Source organism: Miscanthus floridulus, chromosome 14 (genome assembly GCF_019320115.1).
Source record: "Miscanthus floridulus cultivar M001 chromosome 14, ASM1932011v1, whole genome shotgun sequence".
In the NCBI taxonomy this organism is placed as follows: Eukaryota; Viridiplantae; Streptophyta; class Magnoliopsida; order Poales; family Poaceae; genus Miscanthus; species Miscanthus floridulus.
The window spans coordinates 96,842,072-96,861,528 of NC_089593.1; the positions used below are offsets into that span (position 1 = coordinate 96,842,072).

The 19,457-nt window shown below is 44.9% G+C and overlaps 2 pseudogenes; both read right to left on the reverse strand.

Annotated features, from left to right (window-relative positions):
• Positions 1-6,614: 6,614 nt before the first annotated feature.
• LOC136504808 (suppressor protein SRP40-like) lies at positions 6,615-10,100 on the reverse strand (annotated as a pseudogene).
• A 6,330-nt stretch (positions 10,101-16,430) lies between these two features.
• On the reverse strand, positions 16,431-19,075 carry LOC136505367 (uncharacterized; annotated as a pseudogene).
• Between the last annotated feature and the right edge of the window lie 382 nt (positions 19,076-19,457).

Genomic DNA, 19,457 nt, shown 5'->3' on the forward strand with positions numbered 1-19,457 from the left:
CGGCGATGTGAACGAGAGAAATGGGGATGTGAGCGAGAGAAATGGAGGAGCCACGCGACCCATCGGATACCCGGCGCGACTTCCAAAATACAAACAGTAGCAGTGGAACCCACGCATCAGCCAACCAGCAAAAGGCCACCTCACTCTCAACCAACACCAGCGCTCCCAGCCCTCCATCGCCAGATGAACGCGGCAAAAATTCGTGTGCTGCCAACGAAACAAACACACGGACAACAGATAGCAATCCTGTTTTATTTACTCGACCAAACCAAAGCTGCAACAAATTTGGGTCGAAATCGAAATCGCCCAGGCTGAAGGGCTAATGCCGTAATGCGTTCAGATTTCGCGAGAGAATACATAAATCCATTTATTTGCGCTGCGTGTTCTTCTCGCCCCTTATCCAGAATTGCAAGGATTAGGGTCCAAAATCCAAATGGCCGCCAAATCGCAATGCATCGTCGTCCCCGAGGAGTGCAGGAGGACTGGTGGTGAGCTATTCTGCGCTTCTTGACGGCCTGCCACCGCGCTCCATCCTCGGATTTCAAGGACCGCCACCGCTCGTCCACTGGCACGGTGGCACCCGCAAGCTCCAGAGTTGAGAGCACGGTGTCCAATCGCCCCGCCCGCCGTATCCATCCTACAGTACACAGTATGCCACTCCCATCGCCGGATCAGATGGAAGGATGATGTTACGTGCGGTCAAGCCCCTGCCCGCCTGCCTGCTGTACGCCACGGAAGTGCACAGTGCACACACTCTTTTTTACTGCTCCAGCTAGCCAGCTACTGAGAATCGCCGTGGATTCCGATCGACATGTACAGGTCTCTTTGGGTCTCCTCACAATTTCTGGAGAGGGTAAAAACACACTGTCCCAATGAAAGCGATTTCCAATTTTTCTAACTCTCGACATGTTACGATATAAACATCTTCGCACTGAGTGGTTCTTCAAAATCATTTTTAAAGCATTTTGCACTTGTTTTCTCACTGCAATCACTAGTTCCAATGCATGTGCAAAGTTAGTTTAAATCTAGTGGCACTATATAACCGTCTTTGCTTTAGAGTCTCCCTTAATAGTACGAATATCTATATTAAACCCGACCATACGCTCTATTGCATATCGGTCGACAAAATGATAACCCCTAACATATACCTTTGCCTTTGCCTTTGGGCTTATTTCATTTTCTTCTTCTTCTTCAAGTTTGAGCCTTGGCTTGATATCGATCACCACCATATCCTAGCATTGATCATCACACCATGTGGACCCTAGCTTAACCACAACTAATTGAAAGTATTAGTCCACTAGTTGTCACTCACTTACCAAAACCAAACATAGGGCTTTTAAGTAGCGTGGCTCGTCAGTCATCGTCACACCGATGGTCTAAGGTCCGCCACCCCCCCCCCCCCCCCCCCCCATCGAAGGTCCGCCTCTTGCTCGAAGCTCCATCTCCACCCCCTACTTGTAGTTCTGCCAGCGCCCACTCATTGAAGCTCCGCCGACACTGCCCTGCTCAGAGCTCTGCCGCCAGCCCCTCTGTCCGGAGATCCGCTTTCGCCCCCTACTTAGAGAACCACCAGCTAGACCTATTCAGTGATTTTCTAACCTCCTCGTCAAGCTCCTTCTTGACACCCGCCCCCATCAGATCTGCTCCCAACCGACACCAGCCGACACTGCCTTAGGCCACCGACGACGAGGCCCCAACGAACGAGCTCATGGGCTCACGGCCCCTCCCCGTGTGGATTGCTAACGACATGAGGAAGAAGATAACATGTGTAGAAAAAGGATGAATATGTATTGGGAGATTCATATGTGGGGGCCCTGTTCGCTTCTCTTATAACCCGTTTTTAGCTTGTTTTTTTAGCCGGGACAGTGTTTTTCTCTCACAACAAATCAGCCAGAACAATATTTCGGCTTGTTTTTTCAGCGAAGCGAACGGGGCCATAGATGACATGTGAGGCCGCTGACAACAGTGTCTATCGGTTTCACAGTTCTTTCAACTAAATGACTTTCATCTTTTTCATAGCCCTTAGCTTATGGCAGATTTTTTTTTTACGTACAACAGCTTTTCCACAACCCATGACTCAATCAAACACGCCGTTCCTCCGTTCATAAAAGGATACAATTCTTGCTTTTCGAGGAGTCAAACAACTAAAAGTTTAATCAAAATAATATAAAAATAATAACATCTATGATATAAAATAATTAAGTATCATTAAATTAATTATAAAAAATATTTTTATAGTAAATCTAGTTGAAGAAATAAATGTTAGTATTATTAACTATAAACCTAATCAAAGTCCAGTTAATTTGACTTGCAGAAATCCTGTAATTGTATCTTTTGGGACGGAGGGAGAATATTAGTCATATTATCCAAGCAAAACCTTTGACCTTTTGAGTTTGACAGAGGTAGCAGGCGGGACTGCCAAATCCGTCCCAAATCGCACGAACAAACAACGCCTGAATTTTCTAAACATTTTTTCAAACTTAAATTTCCCTCCGCCGCATCCTTTCCTATGACCCTATCCATCCATGGCGCTGGCACCGGACCCCAAGCACGGTCGCTCGCACGCCCAACAAAAGGCCACCAGGAAAGGGGAGGGAGAGAAGGCTCCAAAGCCCAGAACCCAACGACGCCCTTGCTTTAGCTTCTTGCCCTAACTCACCCTGCTCCAGTTTAGAGGACACAACGCAAGCTCACGCTTTTCTTCGCCTAGGGTTTGCCAAAGTTTTTATATTTTCTACCAGAGCCAGCATCATCAGTCCACAAAACCCATTTCTGTCCCTCCGTCTGTTCGGCAGGCCGTAAACGATCATGGATTATTTACTGCTGGCTGGTTTGGTATAAGAGAAAAATAGTGTTTCAACTTATAATCCACGATTGTATACGAGCAAGCATCACCTCTTGTCTTCATGCTTCTAGTTAATTCAGCATTGCAATTGTGTGAGCATGTGTGCGTGTGTGTTTTAGGTTTTGGAGCTACTAGGCCACACTGTCCAATGCTCCATGTCGTCACACCCTCATGCAAAATGTTGATGTGGGCCTTGTTTAGATTGCAAGTTTTTTCACTCTCTCTCCATCACATCAAATCTTTGGACACATACATGGAGTATTAAACGTAGATAAAAAAAAATAACCAATTATACAGTTTAATTGTAAATTACGAGACGAATCTTTTGAGCCTAGTTAGGCCATGATTGGACAATAATTGTCAAATACAAACGAAAGTGCTACAGTATCAAATACTGATTCCTAACCCAATCTAAACAAGGCCGTGATCTGTTAATAAGCATGCTGTGATTCCCTCTTGGGGTTGCTGATTTGCCAAGGGAATTCCACTTTTGTGTCCTCCTGGGTGCTAGCTAGCTAATTGTTGGCGCCAACTGCACATTTCAAATGACAGATAGGGTGCCACTGCCCACTAGAGTGTGATAGTGCTTCTTCTCCTATGTACAATCATCTACTCCTAGTGTGCCACTAGCAGCAGCAGCTACATGTCCTAGATCTTAGGATGCTATTGCGATGCTTTTAAGGATGCTACGTAGAGAGTGTTTAGATCAAGGACTAAAGTCCAGTAAGTGTCACATCGGATATCATATCTATTGTTACGTTGGCTGTTCGAATATTAATAATAAAACTAATTATAGAAGTCGTGACTAATTCGTAAGACGAATCTATTAAGCCTAATTAATCCATCATTAACACATGTACTGTAGCATTATATTATCAAATCATAGACTAATTAGGCTTAATAGATTCGTCTCACAGATTAGTCTCAATCTGTATAATTAGTCTCTGTTTAATACTTCAAATAGTGTTAGACATGTTTACTCTAGTCGATATGATAGAGACTAAATTTTAGGAGGCAGGAACCAAACACCTCCATAGTAGTATGATCATTCCAAAGCTGCCATGTCCTAATACATGTACAAGAGGCGCGCTTGTGCTTTCTATGCTAGGAATAATAACAAAATGGAACGGTGCTAGTAGATGTGATCATGACTTTTGGCGCAGCATCACTGCATCAGCGACGCCACTGTTGTTCTATCTTTGGCTTGCTTGCAAGGCCGCGTTTAGTTCGTCTCCTGAATCGGCGCCGGCAAAATTTTCAGCACTGTAGCTACACTGTAGCGTTTTGTTTTTATTTGGTAATAATTGTCCGATCGTTGACTAATTAGGCTCAAAACGTTCGTCTCGCAAAGTACAACCAAACTGTGCAATTAGTTTTTGATTTCGTCAACATTTAGTACTCCATACATGTACCGCAAATTTGATGTGACGGGGAATCTTCTTTTTGCATAGTGTCAAAGTTGGGAGTTTTGGTGGAACTAAACAGGCCAAGAAGTTGCAATCCATCCATGCAATGCAAGAGGTCATCAGGAAGACCTGCAAAAGTGAAGTACTCCTACCAGCACCTCTCGCTGTAGGACTGTACCACACATGTTAGGCCCCGTTTAGTTCCAACCCAAAAACCAAAAATTTTCAAGATTCCCTGTCACATCGAATCTTGCGGCACATGCATGGAGTATTAAATGTAGACGAAAAAAAAAACCAATTGCACAGTTCATCGAGAAATTGCGAGACGAATCTTTTAAGCCTAAATAGTCCATAATTGGACAATTTTTGCCAAATAACAACGAAAGTGCTACAGTAGCCAAAAGCCAAAAATTTTCGGAACTAAACACGCCCTTATTGGAAACCCCACTCAATCTAGCCGCATGCAGTGGTAGCTGCTGCCTGCAGGATTGCATTGCAGCAGAGAGCAGCAAACATGATGTGGGTTGGTCATTGGTGGCAGCACGCAGAAGCACTGCAACAGGATCAAGGCCGATACAGATTTGACCCTTTTGAACGTTGGAATGCAAACAGTCTTTTTCTTTTCTTTTCTTTTCTTTTTCTTTTTCTTTTTTGGCCAGGTTTGAGTGGCCAGCAGTAGCTGAGGAAGACGCAACAAAGTTCAGGACATGCAGTGGTGGTGTGGTAGTGGTAGCAGCTACCGCACGAAGCGGTACAGAGTTGGAACCTGGAATGATTGCAGTGACTTTGTTGAGGACCAACAACAACAAGCCTAGTACACACACGGACGGTGTACTAGTATGTTTGTATCCGTCACTGTAGCATCAGATGAGAGGGAAAGCATGCATGGCACATGCTTGTTGTTGGGAGGCCGGACCAAAGCACAAAGCTAGCCCCTCTGATCGTCAGGAACTCGACGACGCTCACGGACCATGACACTACTAGGCAGGCCTGAAAATGTGACGCCGGCCAGGCCTTGGTTGGCCCGTCACGCTAGCTCGGCAATCATCACGAGCTTCCCACGTCGCACAGCACTCGATCGATCGCTCAGTCAAGCTGGGCACAAAGGCACGAGCATGCTCCGTTTTCTCGCTGCAACCGTGCCTGCCTGCCTGCCTTCGTTTCCCTCCAACGGGCAACAGATAAAGCAAGAGCGAAGCTCTATCTGCCCCCATCGGAACGTATCGCTGAGTCTGGAAAAAGTGAAAAGTAACAGCAATCTTCGTGTGCGTACAGTCCATCGTCCATGGAAGGCGTTTGTTTGTTTCATCACTCACGAGTGAACCAGCAGCGCCACTGCACCAGGCAGGCAGGCATGGCGAGAGTGCGTGCAGCAGCAAGGTCACGTTTAGTTCCCAAACTTTGGAGTGGCAAAATTCCTGTAGCGACATTGTAGTATTTCGTTTGTATTTGGTAATAATTGTCCAACTGTTGACTAATTAGACTCAAAACGTTCGTCTCGCAAGGTACAACCAAACTGTGCAATTAGTTTTTGATTTCGTCTACATTTAGTACTTCATGTATGTACCGCAAGTTTGTGCTTCATGTCTTGACTTAGGCCATGGTTACAAGTCAGTTATTAGCTTAAAGTCAAACTCTTTATTAGTGTTAGCTCTTAGCAATGGTTCATAGTATGATTAGATCCACATGATATTCACATGATCTTAAAATGTGTGTATAAGTCTACCTCTTAATAAGAGCTAGCTTTTTCTCTCTTCTCGTTCGCTCGTTGGTTTCAGCCAGCCCAAACCAGCCAGCCAACAGTGTTTTTCTCTCACAATAAACCAGCACCAGCCAGCCTAAACCAGCTCAGAAACCAACCAGCGAATAGGCCAAATCGTAGGTGTCATTACTGGTTTCCATTCCAGTGAGGCACGGCAACCAAGGAAGCGAGAAAACGATTTCGCATCTGAGCATGTCGCTGGTGAGGATGCAGAGAGAAATTTCTGCACTGTGGACTATGGTTTTTTTAACCAGTTTCTAGTTGACGTGACAAATATGGAAACTACCAGCTAGTTCATGGTTGGGACTGGCCTGATGATAGCCTTCCACGGTTTCACCCTTTGTGTGGTGGAATGGGCCGGTAGTGTCCTCGAATGGACTAATGCGGTCTACCTGTGGAAATTGCTGATACAGATCAGCTGCGGCCCAGGGCCCAACTAAGAGCTGCGGGCCTGTTCGGAAGCCTTTTTTTTTAGGCAGGTTACTGTACAAAACAACAGCTGCAGCGATCAGGCAAGCATGCACATGAACACGACGGCACCTTCTGGCCTCTGCTCAAAGTCCCAGCTGCTGCACTTCCAGCAGCAATACACACCCTGTACTAACAGCAGCTCATGTAGCCAGATTACCAGCTCGAAGGCAGTCATTTCAAAAGGATTACAAAATCGATTGCACGGGCAAACTCATAATAGGCATATAGTCGCAACTTTACGTCGCATAAGCAGTAGCAAAATCGGTACATCAGCGAGCCCAGCAAACAAAATTTCAATGATTTTGCAGGTCCTTCATTGCTAACAAAATTGGCACATTGCGACAATCTTCATCCCGCTGTACCACGTAGCACCTTCCTTCTGTCGCCTCACTTCTTCGTACCAGGACTGATCAGGTAATAATGGCTATATAAATTGGTGAACTGCTAATGTTGTAGGCTTCCATCTTTAGGAAGCTCAGGTTCAGCAATCACTCGTCATCTGACTTCTCGAACTTGATCGAGTGGGTTTGCAGGTCGATTTGCCCGCCCCTGTAGGTACCACGCTTCTTCTTGGTCTTCTCGTGCCTAAACCCCCTGCAGCATGGAAGTGTTGTGACCTGGTCTTAGGCTTGTGCACGATCATAAACTGCTGACATTATTTACCACTCTGTTGGTATAATTGCTTATTAGACGTCCTCAGTGTCTTATTGTTCTTCATGAAAGAAATCTTCTGATAACAGTAAGAAGTACCGACCTTCCCTTGACTTGGCCAAGGATCTCCTGTGCCTTTGCGCCGTAACCAGTGTCTGCACCGCCCTGAAAGAGAGGTAACACAGATAGGCCATAAAAAGGTTAAGCTTGATAAATGCTAAAATCTTTCACCATATGCATCCATGATCAACAAAGCAGTAAAGCACCTTAGCCCAGTATGAGTTATCCTGAAGCCTTTCATCTGCAAATGTGACACTATCCACCTTAATCCGTTGAAAAGGAGTCACACTCTTAGGCTGCAGTAGATGAACAAATAGGAAATTTATCACAATTTTGATGACATCGGTCAGACAAATGATGCCTATTTCAACTGCTCAGAACAGAAAAGGCTGCTGCTGCTGCTTTTGTTACAAGATTAATCACGAAAAATCTACTCCCTCCGTTCCAAATTATAAGACGTTTTGGCTTTCCTAGATTAATAGCTTTTGCTTCGCACCTAGATAAATGTTATGTCTAGATACATAATAAAAGCTACGAATCTAGAAACGCCAAAACGTCTTATAATTAAATTTGGGACAGAGGAAGTCCATCCAAGAGCCAATGGACCTAATAAGATCATTATCATGAGCACTACCAAGCATAAAGATCAGCAACAGCATCACTGGTCGGATTACCTGCATAATCTCTATTATACAAAGTAATGACATGCAAATTAGAATGTCAGTGGATCTAATGTATTAGGTATAGCAAAGTAATGAATTTCTAAACATCCTCAAAGGTTAATTCACACTAGTGGACATCACAACAGACCGGTAATCAGTTATTATGGGGGTATTTCTGAACCATAATGCATAAGCAAGTTGCTAAGGAAGCTGGTAGCAAATGAAGCATCATGTATAAACAAGATCTAAGAATTATGTATAACACCTCCTAAGGTGACTAAACTACAGGAAACGAAGTGCGAACAAAAAAGCCATATGGACCAATCGTTAAAGAGAAAGAAAGCTGCATACTTCAGATGATTTTTTCTGCCTTTTACTTGGTTTTATGTTGCTATCTTCGTTTGTTTTATCCTCAGCAAAGCCATTGCTTAGACTTTGGTTAGCTGTGCTATCTTCTTTCGGAGTCACAGGGGCAATGCTTCCTTCAACTTCTTCTAGTTTCCGTTTTTTGCCAGCAACTGCATTTTCATTTGACGACTTTCCTTGATGATCTTCATCAACATCCATTCCACTCTTGTTCACATCATCTTGTTTTGGGACTGGATCTTCCCCTGCAGCCTCTTTACCTTCAACCTCAACATTTTCTTCAGGGTTAGACTTCTTCCGCTTCCTTTTTGCCTTTTTCTCATTATCATCCTTCGCTGTTTCTACAACGCCATTGTTTCCCTTGGCACCAACAGCCTCAGCAGGTGCACTTCTTGTATCAGTCTTCTCTGAAGTCTCGACAACTGATTTATCTTTCTTCTTCTTCTTTTTCTTTTCCACAGCACCACTGCTGTCATCAGCACCATCATTCTGACTTTTTGGTTCTTCCTCTCTTGATTCATTGCCATCTCCATTGACCTTTTCTGCTGCCTCAAACTTGTTAATTATTGCTAATTCTGCCTTTTCCAGCCTAGCTTCGACATCATCATCTTTCCCCTGCTTCTTGTTTTTCTTCTTCTTGCCATCAAGCTTCTGATCATCGTTTTTCACTATTTCAGTTGCTTCACCGCTACCAGCATCTGCAGCTGAAGTGTCACCCTTGTCCTTCTTCTTCTTCTTCTGTTTCTTATCTTTGGCCTCACCGTCCACATCAAGCTTCTGATCATCGTTCTTCACTGTTTCAGTTGCCTCACCGCTAACAGCATCCGCAGCTGAAGGGTCACCCTTGTCCTTCTTCTTCTGTTTCTTCTCTTTGGCCTCACCGTCCACATCAAGCTTCCGGTCATCGTTCTTCACTGTTTCAGTTGCTTCACCGCTAGCAGCATTCGCAGCTGAAGGGTCAGTCTTGTCCTTCTTCTTCTTTTGTTTCTTCTCCTTGGCCTCATCGCCCGTATTTTCACTCAGCTTTTCCTCAGCTGAAGGCTCACTCGCCTTGCTCTCGGGCTCATCAGCTTCTGCGCCACTTCTCTTCTTTTTCTTGCTAACTTCTCCTGCTATATCACCATTTTCCTTATCTGCACTAGAAAATTCAGGTCAGCATGAATCCAAAGTAAACAAAGGTGTCAATCAAAGGCAAACAACACCAATTTGAACAAACAAAGATCCTACCTTGCTCATTGCTTCCCAGGACGTCAGCCGCCAGAGTTGAATTGCTGTTCCACAACCAAATTTGCTTCAGGAAACGATCATATTGCACTAACAGCACACACCATTCACCAATTGAAGCAATGTGACAAAGGTAAATGCTAATTCGATTTAGTACCTCGACTCCAGGAATTTGGCAACCAGCTCCTCAAGTTCACCTGCGACGACCCCCAGGCTCCGGCCTGGGACCAGAAATTCCCCAATCCGGCGCCTCAGCGACAGCGCACCAAAAACGTAACACCACAAACGCACAGTACAGGGGAGAGGGTGACGACCGCAGTTACCTCGAGGCCGGCCTCGGACTGGAGGGCGGCGAGGGTGCGCGGGAGCCCGGCGGACTCGAGGAAGGCGGCGACGGAGGCGACCACCGCGGCCCTCGCGCCGGGGGCGGCGGCGGCGGCGGCTCCATTGGCAGCCGCTGCCGCTGCCGCTGCCGCTGCCGCCTTTCTCTTGCTCTTCTTCTCCTTCTTGGGCTCCTCCTTGGCCATGGTGGATGCGGCGGCGGCGGCGCGGGGCTGTGAGGAGGAGGCGGCGAGTGCGACTTGGCGCGGGACGAAGAGCATCGGGCGGCTAGGGTTTGGGGCCGCGGGGTTTATACTTGGGAGTTGGAGGCTTGGAAGACGGAACGGTGGAGTGGTGCGGTGACGGCGCGTGCTGCTGGGGAGCACGGGGGTCTGGTCGGATGAGTCTCTATGACGTGTGGGCCCGGTCTGGGCGGGTCCGCTTGGTCAGTGCGAAGTGGATGGTCCGCTCGCGCCGGAGGAGTGTTGGGCACTTGGGTTGGGCCGGCGGGGAAGGTTCTGGAAGGGGCTCGAAGGTATGCTCTGACAGTGGGGTCCACTGTCATTCGGCGGGCAGCAGTAAGGTAAAGGCGCTATTCTTTTAACTGAATTTTCTTTATCCTATCTCAGTTATATTCGTTCTGCTCCAAAATAAAATAAAATGCTAGATATATCATTGAATATATTTTTATAATATATACTTAAGGTAGTAACAATATAAAAATTGCGGCCACTAAAGTCATTATGTTGCTATATAAAGATCTCTTATCAGGAGGCCACGTTACGTGACAATTTTAGGGTGTATATATTTGGTTGGTGCTGAAGTTTATCATGACGAACATTTAGGCAAATTATGGATGCGACAAATGTGTGACGAGCAAAATCAAAGCCAAATTTATGGTAGAATCTGGTAAGAGAATGATTTCTAGGACATGATACTATGAAAGTGCGGCATAACATAGCTGTGGTACTGAATCAGATTGCTTAAAAAACCTCTGACATGACTATTCTATAGCGTGGTAAGTTGTTTTTACCAACCAAACGGTACCTTAGAGCGTCGGATCATAACTTCACACTATAGTCATTCATCCATGACTTATCTTTGATCACATCTTTATCCCACTATGCAAATTATCCCCACAAATATCAATTATCCTCTAAAATTTCCACTTTGCATAGATGCACTACCAACATGCATGTACTCCCTCTGTCCCTGAATAAATAGACTTTTAGAGTTATCTTAAGTCAAAAGTATCATTAGATATACCATAGAATATATTTTTATAATGTGCACATTTTACATTATAGATCTTTTCTATAAAAAGTTAGTCAAACTTAAGAAAATTACTCTCCTCTATAAAGTTAGTCACTCTTTTCTATAAAGTTAGTCAAACTAAAGAAAATTTAACCGACATGGGACTCTAGGAAGGACAGTAGGCTCCACTGTCATTTGGTGCGGACATCAATAAGGCAATGGCGCTGTTCTTTTAACTGATTTTCTTTTCCTTATTTAGATGTTATTATAATACCTATAATATCATATTCAAAGATCTAACATTTCTTCCCTATTTTTCTTTTTCGACTTATCCCATCTGTATTACTTTTGTTAATCACTTTTATTTTACGCAAAAAAAAATCACCTTTTTATCACGTTTACTTTTTTTTTTGAGAAACCGGGTTTATATTTCACATATATTTATGATAGTTTACATCCCAAATCTTACAAAGACAACCTTGAAATAAAGGAAAAATACGTCCAAGTCGTTGCAAGATTCTCCCGGTCGTCCTCGTCGCCGAAGGTCTGAGCAGGAGCCTTGAAGCCGACCACCTTCCCGACGAAGGAACATGAGAGGTTTTCAGTGCCACCAAGTGTAGCACATCAGAAACACCGACATGCTTTGTAAATCGTTGAACGTCTAGGCTAAGCCAGATGGCCAACGACCACCACATCGCCGGAGAACAAGGAATCTGGCGCCTCATCTACCAACAACCCGGCTCGTCGGAAGACGATACACCCAGAAGGGGAAGCAAACCACCAGAAGAAGTGGGAGCTAAAAACCAACCCAGTTCCACAAGTTAGTAGACATACCTCCCAAGATTTCCGCCGGAGGGTCCATCAACAGTGCCGGCACCGACAGAAACAAGGGACGGACAAAAGGATAACCCGACGAGATCTAGAGCACCCACCAAAACTCCAGATCCGACGAGCTCGCACCTTATTAACCTCCGGGCTGCAGCGATGAGGGAGCCATCGCTGCCATCATCAGCACCGCCATGGAGGACCGAAGACCTCGGATGGTGTCGCATGGATGCTGCCGAAGATAACCCTAAACTACTCAAGCTATAACATATAATTAGTAGTAATAGACAACCGTACCTGCCCTCAACCAAATCCCTCACCTCCCGACGCCGGAGACGCTGACAGAGGCGAGAGATCTGGTGAGTAACAGACCGGGATAGAGAAATCACGCGCTGCTCGCCTCTGAGCACTGTAGAGAGGGGAAAGAACGGGCGAGAGAGAGCGCCTGCTGCCTATGAGTCCATTATCAAACGCTAGCTGCAAGCTTCAGATTCGAACACAAACGGTGGAAACTAGGAGCTCCAAACCTCCAATGCGAACCTGCACTGCACGGGATAGCAGCGGGCCGGCAGGTCCGGCCCAGCTGGCACGCGGGCATGTATGCCGTCTGCCAAAAAAAAAAAAAAAAAAAAACTGGCAGCATGTGCAAGTGCTCAAAAATAAATACATAAACTGGCAGCATGTTCAGCCCCACACCCTCTAAATTGAATCAAGATTCAAATTTAAAATGGGATAGCGATTGGATCCACTAGATTTATCACTTCAAACTTAATTCGAACTCAAGTAGCACGGAGTCCATATGTATTCCACAAGTTGAGGTGTGAACGAAGTAAAAAATGCAAACAAAAGAAAAGAAAAGGGAGAAACAAACAAATAAATAAAGCGAAACATGTGAATGAATCAAAATTGTCCTAAACTAATTGAATTCATCAGTTTATACAACGCACATGTGTACTAGCTATTTTTCTAATATTAAGGTACAAACTGTTTTCGTGATTATTTTTCTTATTCTTTTCTATGCCTGTATGAGTTAGAGCAGCGTGACCCGATATGATAGGAATATAATCTCAAGATCAATTGCGACACATGACATAATCATTAATCTTTGAGCCTCTTATGTTCAATGTGTTAGATCAGCGTGTGTCGAGGCACAGTATAAACTCTAGTTTCAAGATGTTGGAACACATAACATGATCGTTGAATTTTCGATCTGCAAGTCATCCAGTTGTACATGCCAAGTCGAATTGCAATGCACAAGAATATTTGCTAGTTATAATAAAAACAACGACAAAATAAATTTGCATAGTCATTATTTTGTATGTGGTGCCTTTGATCATAATTAATTAATACCGGGCACATTGTTCTCAAGTTTGATCAAAATTATAAAAAATACTACCATAATACTAAATATCGTTAAATTAAACCTGTGCAAAATGTTTGCACTATTTTCTATAAACCACATGTCCGGTCTAGTTTATAAGGCATGACACAATCTTCCAAATTATACTTTGACCATTTATTTATTTATATTATATGTTTATATGATTATAGATTTATTGTTATTGGATGATATTTTTTATTTAACAATCTAATTGTATCAGGTTTGTATATTATATAATATTAAAAAGGTTGGCCAATCTTGGTACGTGTGCCCCTTATAATAAACTGGATCAGAAAACAACAAAACTTTTTCGGTAACGCTGGGAAGCGGGCGTCCGCCCAGACGCTTCGTTGGTGGGCCACGACGCTAGCCCAACTTCCCCATCCTATCCACTCGGGAGTTTTTTTTTTAAATCCTCTCGTCCAATCGCTCCTATCCGCTCGAGGGGCATGGCCACCCGCAGCGTCATCCACCGCCAAGGCGCGGAGTGGTGCAGCCTGCCGCCTTCGAGGCATAGCGCTCGGCTGCATGCCCTGCCAGGCACGACGCGCGGTTGCACTCATAGTTGCGGCGCTCGGCTGCTGGCCCTGCCAGGCGCGGCGCGCGGCTACCCTCTCCCAGTCATGCGGCAGCTGCCTCCCCACCGTGTTGTGGAGCCGCCGCCGCCGCCTCCGGTGAACTCCACACGCTAAACAACCTCCATTCTCCCAAGCAGCAAGGACATGTTGCGCTGAAAATGCATGTTGCAAGAATATATATGTTTCAAGTGTTTATGTTTCAGAGGTATGTTGTAGTGTTTCATACAGATGTTGCAAAAGTATATTGGGATGTTGCATTTGTTGCAATGGTTGTATACGTATGTTGCAAGCGTCTATCCCCAATGTTTTATCTGTTTTTTTAGATGATGTTGCAAGTATGTTTATCTGGATGTTGCATATATTTCACACATATGTTGCAAGTGTTTTATCTGGATGTTGTCTATGTTTGCAATGGGTTTCAAGTGTTTTTAGGTGTTTTTGCAAGTGTTTTAGACGCATGTTTCAAGTATTTCATCTATCTTCTTTTGTATGTTGCAAGTGTTACATCTGGATGTTTCAAAAGTAGATCGGGTGTTGCACATGGAATGCACGTGGGAAGCTGGAGGGGGCACGAGCGGTCCCCACGCGGGCAACGTCCGGGCGGCGCGGAACACGTAGGCATGGACGGGTGATGTCCGGCCAGCGTGGGCCCCGCGTGGACGTGCGAAATGGGGGCGTTGCAGACGCGACCTCCGGACGCCGGCGTCCGTCGGGGCGCAAGCAGTGCCATTTAAAAAAAAACTGACCTATTAGACCAAATCTAAGATTACAATGCTTGAGGACGGAGAAGGAAGCATGAGACAATTTGATCACATTTGTCCCTCTTTTGCCACTAAATAAACTTTATGAGATTGTTATGAACTGGGTCTGCATTCGCACGTGTACAACAGGGGGGCATATGCACGCCATCATGTTAAAATTACCAATCCATTACACAAATAAGTCGGCATCATCATAACTTAATAAACAGAATGCAACACAACACTTGGTTGGCATTAGATTCTGTATAAGTGAGACCAAACAAGTTCACCTATGCAGTCAAATTATTCAAATGATACAGCTATTGTTTAGACTAAAACTGTGGATTCCTGCATATAGAAACATAGCAAAAATATATTGCGCGGTGCCATTCGTAGATAAGTAAATCAATGTTGTACTTAAGCCTGTAAATTGGCAAGCTAGCTAGGTAGGGCAGTCAAGAACTGAGGCCATGGCAGCGTGTAGATTATCGGCTTCGTATTAGGAGAGAGATAGGCGGCCACATCAGGCACCACCTGCAGCTGCATCGTGTCCACGTGGAGGGAGATGAGCCAACTCCAGCTCCTATTGGCACGTGCTAAGGATACTTTCAACACGGCCAATCTAGTGTCGCCGGCGATAACGTCCCGCCTGCCACCGAGAGTGCTCCGGGTCCGGGTAGCCTGGCAGCCCGCGTGTGGCCTCTGACAACCGGGGGATGCTGTGCTCGAGCACCCACTGGCCGCTGCTGGGGATGCGGCGGAACGACTCTAGGTCCTCGCCACGCACGTGGACGATGGACGCCATAGCCGGCGAGGCAGTGGGTTCAGGGCTGGCGCCATGGACGACGGCGAATGTCGAGTAGTCATAGTCTAAACCTGACTTCCTCACACGGATTGGCAGATCGACCTCGGAGAACACCAGCCTGGCATTGTCAAGGACTCTGACGCTGCCGGCCGGCGAGGCCATGTTGTAGAGAGATCTGTCGATCCGGCCAATGACGTCCCCCGTGTAACTACCGAAGAGGTCGCCGTGGTCTGCCGTCGACTGCCTCACCAAGAGCCAGTTTCCGCCGTCAGCTGCGGAGAAGACATAGACTTCGGTAAAATTGGAGCATGTGGAGCAGTAGTACAACACCCTGAAATTTGATATGGAGATGTTGCCGTCGTCGCCGCCGCCGTCGAGCAGAAAGACTCTTGGCATGTACCTGCCTATTGGTAGGCACTGTGTTTGGCACGATGTCTGGTTCGGCGGATGGTGGATATCCCGGTATCGGCGTGACAACGGGTCGCAGACGACGAGGTCTGACACGCGGCCGAATCCCTCGCGCAGGAGGACAAGGCCACCGTGGCAGTCGGCGACATGCCATAGTTTGATGGTGCGTTGGCCCTGTACGAATTCCCGGGGGGGGGGGGGGGGGGGGGGGGGGGGGGGGGGGGATTTCATTATTTAACCCTGAATTCGCAAGCCTCTTAGAATTTGACATTAAATTCGCAAGCCTTTCAATATTTAACCCTGCGCACGCGAATTGTTTCAGTAAGAGGGATTCTTCTCTTCTCCTCTCCTTTCTTAATTTCAATAAATCTTGGGTACTGTTTGGGACACGGGAAAAGACCTTTATGCCTCTCTCTACACAAAAGAAGTCTGGGAGAAGATCCGGCTCTTGGCCTGTGCGTGCTTGTGCTCTGTCCATACAGGCCCTTCCCAACTCCTCTGTCAGTACAGACCCCCCAACAGCTACACACATGTGTTGTCAAAGAAAAAACAGCTACACACATGTAACATATATTTGATAAAAATCAATGTAAACAAAGTACAAATTATAATCAAATTTCAAGATAGAAAAAATAACATTAATATAATTTAAGAGTACAGGTTCACTGACAATAGCCATCCATACATTTTAGTAAATAGGTTCAAGTCAATACAACCATACAAGCAATTTAAAGAGTACATGTTCACTACAATCATCCAGCCAATTTAAGATTACAGGTTCACAAAGACAAAGGAAACTCATCCAGCCAATTTAAGATCACAAGTTCAAATAGACAAAAGAAACATCCTGATGGCTGCGCATTACAAAAGAATCATCCTGATGGCTGGGCATTACAAAAGCCATTCAAACATCGATCTTCTTTGCCTTCTTTGGAGTGAGTTTTTTCTTCAGACCTAGCCTCCTCCTTGGAGTGGTTATAGCATTACTTGCTCCTTCTCCAGCTTGACTGAATACAATAGGAAAATTGAGTGGTTCAGTACATGAACTAAAATAACCACATACATGTTTAATAAAGTGAATCATTTAACCTTTTTGTCACTGTTCTAGGGCTTGTACTAATCTGATTTGTCCCTCCAAATCCAGCCAATGTTATTTGCATTTGGCTAAAAATGAGACAAATGTTTAGAGTAAAAAATGGAATAGTATTCCAAGTTCTAACTCAATGTTGAGTGCATAGAAATTCACCTTCTTGTAACAGCCCCGGGACTAGTGCTAATTTGACTTGTGCCTTCTGGTACTTCCACAAGTCCAGGACTATTATTCCCTGAATTTTCTTGCACTTGAACCTTCTGCCTTTTGGATGAACTAGGAGATGCATCACCTTTGCTACAACCAAGAGGCCTACCTGCCTTTCCTTTCTTGGCCCCACTCTTCCTGTAAATGTAAAATGGTTAGTTCAAAATATGAAGCAAGTACAGGTTAGTTCGAAAAAGGCATACACATTTACCTCTTCTTTGTTCCATTGAGAGGGCACTTAGGGGATGTTGATCTATGGCCATGACCTAAGCATTGTTTACACTACACCTGCCACATGCCTTTGCCTCTGGGCTTATTTCCCTTGTTCTCAAGGCAGCTAGGGGTTCTCAGTTTCTTTTGTCTTCCAGGATCCCTCTTTGTGAGTGGTGGCAACACTTTGAATCCAGGATTCACACGTACCCATTGGGACTTATCAGGTAGTGGTTTGATCACACCACCATATGCTAGTCTAAAATGGTACACGGAGTAGTATGGATCAAGGTAATCTTCCATCTTAGGATTTCTATGTGTGGTGATTAGAAGCAAAGCATGTGCACAAGGTTTCCCTGAGACTTGCCACTCCCTACAGGTACATGTGTGATTCTGAATATTAACCACATGTCTTATGATCTTATGGGAATCTGTGACCTCTGTCACCTCTGCTTTATCCCGTCCACCTTCTTTTATTTTCAAGTGACCCAACTGCCGACTCATTGCATATAGTTGGCGAACAACTATTGGCAGCATTACATGTCCTTCAAATTTCTCACCAATTCTCCTCCTTCTTGCATAAAGCTCCATGAACTTTGACCTAAGAGTGTCAGCAAGTTCAGCTATGGGAAGGTCCTTGATGTCCTTCACCCAATTGTTCCAAACCTCAGCCACATTATTAGTGATATGATCACACTTTATTGCCTCTGAAAATTTGCTCCTCATCCACTTCAACTTGTGATTGGCTTTCAACCATGGCTCAACATTTTTATTTACAGCATACATCTTGTTCATCAAGTACTCATGGTATTCTGGTTGGAAAGTCCTTGCTGCAGGATACATTCTCCCAAATGCAGGTCCTTGAAACCTCTTACTGAAATTCTTCATGAGATGGACAAAACATTCTCTATGCTCTGCCCAAGGGTATACATTCTTCACTGCATTCTCTAGACCCTTGCAAGCATCTGAACTTATAGCTAGGTGCGGTGGATTCCCAATTGCCTTTTGCAGCTGCTGCATAAACCAAGTCCAATTATCAGTACTCTCACCATCAAAAAACCCAAATGCAACTGGAAACATCCGGTTGTGCCCATCAAGTGCTGTAGCTGATGGTAAGTGGCCACTCCATCTACCATTGAGAGTTGTGGAGTCAATACTTAAAAATGGCCGACAACCATTTAGGAAACCATCAATGCTTGGTTTCAAACAACAAAAGAATCTGTGGAAAAATACACCTTCCTCCTTATTCACGACATCTATCTCCACAATACTTCCTGGCATCCTGAGCTCAATCTCTGCCTTGAAGTTGAACAAATAACCAAAACTTTCTTCCCATGTCCCATGAATTTTTTCTCCAGCTATAACAAAACCCATAAGCACAGTACCATACCCAATTGTGATATCATATTTGTCCTCCAGCTCTTCTTGCAATTTTTTTGCACCCATGGTTGGATGCTTCATTAGTATAGGGATTGCCTTCTCTGCTACCCAATGGTATGATGCCATCTTGGTCTTCAGTCTCGCAGTAGATGGACAAAAATGCTGTTCCTTATTCAATGTAATCTGTGAAATAGAAACAAATATGTTAGTAATGCAACACACATGCATGAGGACTAATAATGCATAATAAATTAAGTTAGCATACTGCATATAAGTGTTAGTACCCTGACTTGGATTTTATCAGGCATCAACCTTGCTACAATAGACCATGGACAACCCTCAGCTTTGCAGTACCCTCTGAACAAATCTTTGCAAGATTTCTCAGTTCCAAGTTGAAATTTCCCATTTATAGCATGCTGCTTTACTGCAGCCCTGAATTCATCATACTAGCATATATGGTTCCAGCTTCCATTGGAGGGTCTTCTCTGTCATATAAAGCAGAATCCTCACCGGGTACACGATCATGAACCAACATGTCGGTATCTTGTAGGTCCATATCATCAAGATTAATTGTGGCCGCCATCCTAGATTGCTCAGCCCTCTCATCCTCTGCCCTGAGGCCAACAAACTCATACATCGCATCTTCATCCATCACAGGAAGTGCGGCACCAATTTGATCTTGTCCAAGAGGAATAATCTCCATACTGTCCCAGTCGATTGCATGAGAAACAAATGCCTCCTTACTTGAATCTATTGGTCCAATGATATTATCACGCCCCACATTGCTTGCTGCTACCTCTGTTACAACTTC